The sequence below is a fragment of the Penaeus chinensis genome, chromosome 1 (genome assembly GCF_019202785.1).
Source record: "Penaeus chinensis breed Huanghai No. 1 chromosome 1, ASM1920278v2, whole genome shotgun sequence".
Taxonomy (NCBI): Eukaryota; Metazoa; Arthropoda; class Malacostraca; order Decapoda; family Penaeidae; genus Penaeus; species Penaeus chinensis.
The window spans coordinates 14,773,801-14,778,800 of NC_061819.1; the positions used below are offsets into that span (position 1 = coordinate 14,773,801).

The window sequence follows — 5,000 nt, forward strand, 5'->3', positions numbered from 1 at the left end:
ATTATTATTATTATCATTATTACCATCATCCTTATTATTACTTTATTACTATTATTATTGTTGTCGTTATTATTGTTACTATCATTCACATTAATATTATTATAATTATCACCTTTATCATTATCATTACCATTAACATCATTATTATCATTAACATTATCATTATACTATCTTAATTGTTATCATTATCATCATTATCATTTTAGGTCCGAGAATTAGAAGGGCCAATGTCCAAAAAAATGTAATTTTGAGATTAGCCAACCACCGAACTGGCTGTTACTATAACAAGGCTTATAAAGGCTAATATCATCAGAGCATTAGGGACGCCACACAAGCATTAATTTGAAATCCAATTCACTGAAATTCCAATATCTCGTTTCTGTGAATACCTGGCAACGTAAAGCTTCAGGTCGGCCAGCTTCTCTATTCTGTATTTTCCTTAAAGTCAATGTGCCATTTTCAGTATGCAGGTAGCAGCTTTTACCGTTACAGAAAAAAAAAAAGAAAAAAAAAATATTACAGAATTATTGTCAGAGGAACTTTATTGATTTATATTTTTAGGTCATAAAATGGTAGAGGAAATTATTAGGAGGAATGGGTTCAACATCAACACCAATAAGTCTTATAATTTATCGATAAAAAAAAAAAAAAAAAAAAAAAAGCATTACCTTAAAATATATATATCATATATGCTTCTCACTATGAAAAATATTCGTTATTTTCGTTCTGTACAGAAATGCCTTTAAAAGGATTAGATAAATGCAACGTTAGTTACTTTTGGCTGAATTTCAACTAAGGGAGTAAACTTTCTAAGGCGTTTTTCTTAACATTAAAAGTCATTTTAGGGGACCGGCCCTTTTGTTCTCAGCCCTAGATCTTTATTAACATTACTATTATCATTTTCAATGCTGTCAATAATACTATTGTGTCATCGGTACTACCACTGTTGTTTATAATTCAATCTTACATTTTTTTAAGTCAGTTTTGATCATGAATATAATTATTTCTATATTTTTTTCATTATTCTCTTACATTTCCATCATTAATCTTATATAATCTTCATCCTTTTCATTTTCAATCATTATCATTATCACTATCGCCATGACACACCTTTTGATGTATCTTCCTATTTGGTAATATAACGTAATTGACATTTCAGCATCAACAGTATTATCCTTATCATTGGTTCTAAAATCACCATAGTCATTCTTATCTTTGCTATCCTTCCCTTGCCGTGAGCACTATCATAATAATAATAACAATCACTATAAATATTGGATTATCAAGTTTCCTCCTCTAGTTGTTCGTATGCTCACTATCATCAATGTTATTATAGCTACTTTTATTCCCATTATAACTTATCATTAAAATCTTTATTGTAGTTATCAACGGCGCCATAATCATAGATAATATTTTTCAAAAAAATATTATTACTATCCGTATTGTTGTTATTGTCCTATTAGGTAACATTATTTCATCAATGCAGTATATTTTTTTATCACTGAATTAATCATATCCACCGTTAATATCATTAATAAAACCCACTGGTCTTTCCTCATTCTTATATCGAAATGTTAAAAAGAAAGTCATTGAGAAAAAATAAAACTGCAGACGAATAGAAATAAATAATGTCTAAATACTTAAATGAGTTAACAGATAAACAAAAACATCAGCGAACTCCCCATTTATAAACAAAAACAAAAACAAAAAACGCAATTCAACTAAAAAAAAAACAAATTGTGTCAGGGATTGTCCACATTTTTTTTTTTTTTTTTTTTTGGTAAAATTTTCCGTTTTATGTCATTTTTTGTAAATTTTATTTTTTTCCTCTTTTTATTTTTAGTTTTTTTTTTTTTGTATTCGTTTTTTGTGCGGGGATAGGAATGGGTTTGCTGGTGACTTTTTTTTTTGTTTTGTTTTGTTTTTTTGTCTATCTCTTTCGTCGAGCGTTACTGTGTGGTTGGTAAGCCTGAAAGTCCCGGATGTGATGTAAAATATACGGGGAAAATAACATAATTACGGTGATACTAATGGGGAAGAAAAATGTATGGCTATAATAGTAGTGTGTGAAATCCTACTTCTGACTATCATCATGATGATGGTAGAGATAATGGAATAAAAGATATAAAGAATAATAATTATAGAACCTACGATAATGATGATGATGAAATCACAGTGCTGATAATGACAATAACAACTAATAATAATGATAATAATAATAGTAATAACAATAATAATAATAATAATAATAATAATAATAATAATAATAATAATAATATCAATATTAGTAATGATAGTAATATGATAATAATAATTATTATTGTTATTATGATATTAACAAAAATATAGAATGATAATAGTAATAACAATATCACTATAACAATAGTAATAATAATAATAAGTGATTGTAATAATAATAATGATGATGATAATAATAATAATGGTAATAATATTGACAATAATAACAATAATAACAATAATAATGACAATAATAATAATAATAATAATAATAACAATAATGATAATAATAATATTAATAATAGTGATAATAACAGTAACAAATAATAATAATAATAATAATAATAATAATAATGATAATAATGGTAATGATAATGATGATAATGATAATATAAGTAATAATAATGATTACTGTCATAACGCAGACGATGTTGTTGATGATGATGATGATGATAATGATAATGATAATGATAATGATAATGATAATGATGATGATGATGATGATGATGATGATGATGGTGGTGATGGTGATGGTTTTGATGATGGTGATGGTGATGATGGTGAGTAGCAATAGTAACAACAATAGTAATGATAGTAATGGCATAAGAATAATAGTAATAATAGTAATAATAATAATAACAATAACAATATTGATAATAATGAAAATAATAATAATAATAATCAAATAATAATAATAGAAATAAAAATAACAATAACAATAATAATGTTAAGAACAATAGAAATAATAATAAAAGTGACAGCAAGTACTATCATATGAACAAATGATAAACGTGATAATAACAAAAACAACAATACCAACAAAAAAAATATTACCAACACAAGGACCACAACAAGTACAATTACTACTACTATTACTACTACTACAACTACTATTACTATTGCCATTGCTGTTGCTGCTGATGTTGCTAATGCTACTAATGATAGTGATTGCAAAGTACTTAAAAGAACAGGTTGATGAAGAAAAAACAATATTACGTTGATGATAATGACAATGATGAAATAATGATGATGATAAGGAGAATATAGGTAGTATATATACCTGGAGTAATCACAACAATAAGAATAATAGTAAAAAATATATATTTGTATTCTAAAAAATCATAATAGTGATAATGATCATGTGAATCATAATGAGATACTACTAAAAAAAAAAAAAAAATAGCCAATGTATCATTATGGCGATAATGATCGTGAGAATCATAATGAGGTACTACTAAAAAAAAAAAAAAAAAAAATCTTTTAAACAGCCAATGTGTCATTATCTATCCCCCCCCCTAGTTCATCATAATCTTATCTGTCGCATAAAAAAAGGCTTCTTGATACGACTGGTAACGCTCGGGGAGAGAGATAGCAAAGCCCGGGGGGGGGGGGGGGGGGGGGCTACTCGGATAGCAGACAGGGATGGATGGAGGGCGGGAGGGTGGGTGGGTGGGTGGGTGGGGGGTAGGCGGTCGCAAACCAATGGAACTGAGACAAACCAACAAGGAAATTTTCATGCAGTTTCGTTAAAATATGTATATATACATATACATATGTGTGTGTGTGTGTGTGTGTGTGTGTGTGTGTGTGTGTGTGTGCGTGTGTGTGTGTGTGTGTGTGCAAGGGAAATTAATTTGTCGCATGTTCTTTTTCATATAAAGAAATGTGTTGGCACTGTGTAGATGAAACTACAAGTCAGCGAACACGCGAGGGGGGGGGGCAGGGGAGAACAGGGATGGAGGGAGGAGGGGGGGGGGGAAGGGGGAAGAGATACACGAATCGTCAAGCTTTCACACGCCCTAAAGTAGAGACTATACGAGTGACCCAGAAATAGTAGCCCAGCACATAGAGGGAGATGACAATGAGGCAAGCCAGGATAAATACGCAAGTGCGTCAAAACTTCATCTCGTAATCGTTGTTCAACAAGCCGTCCCCGTCGGGGATCTCGGGGGGCGTGTAACTCTCGGGGGACTTCAATTTCGTCAGGTATTTCGGGTCGCCGGAAATTATGAGGTTGATTTCCTCCTCGTGAGTCAGCGTCCTACGAAGCCTCCCCAGCTCGAGGTCCTTCATGTCGTACGTGTTATCGCGGTGGAACTGCGCGGCCTGGCGCTCCAGCCGCCACGGCGTCTGCCCGCGCACGGGGCTGGGCGAGCGGTCGCGGGAGTGCTGCAGAGGGAGGGAAGACACCTTGTGTATGGACGACAAGTGCTTCTTGTGAGTTGGGGTGGAGGGCCGCTCGAGCGATCTGGATGTGAACAAGTGGTCGGTGCGCGAGTGACCGCGCGCGGGGCGATCCCTCTCCCTCTCCCTCTCCCGCTCGCGCTCTCTCTCCCTTTCCCTCTCCCAGGAAGACGTGATCTCTGCTTTCTTAGGCATATACGTTAAGCACATCTCAGTGTGACTTGGCGACACTTGCGACGTTTTGGAGAGCAGCTCGTATAGATTCGAGCTCCCGAGCGTCATGGCGCTAGTCTCCCTCTGCAGGAGGGAGATGTCGTCCCTCGCCGACTGGGCCAGTTCGAAGGCCTTCTCGGGCTTCAGGGACACGCTCGACTTGGACCTGCTGTGGGAGGTGAAAACTTTCTTGGGGATGGGGATGGGGTCGCTTTTCGTGGGGCCCTTCTTCGGCGAGACCGAGAAGGACTTAGTGAGCGATGGCTTGGTGGTGGAGGGTGAAGATCTAGAGGGAGGGGCAGACGCCGCCAACAACTTATCCTGAAGGTAATCCACCGTTAAATTCGCTGATAACTCTAACTCGT

The 5,000-nt window shown here is 34.4% G+C and overlaps 1 protein-coding gene across 4 annotated transcripts in view; it reads right to left on the reverse strand.

Annotated features, from left to right (window-relative positions):
* The window catches only part of LOC125029184 (nicotinamide/nicotinic acid mononucleotide adenylyltransferase 1-like), a 70,445-nt gene that overhangs the window by 25,654 nt on the left and 39,791 nt on the right, over window positions 1-5,000 (reverse strand). The gene's annotated exons all lie outside the window — the stretch shown is intronic.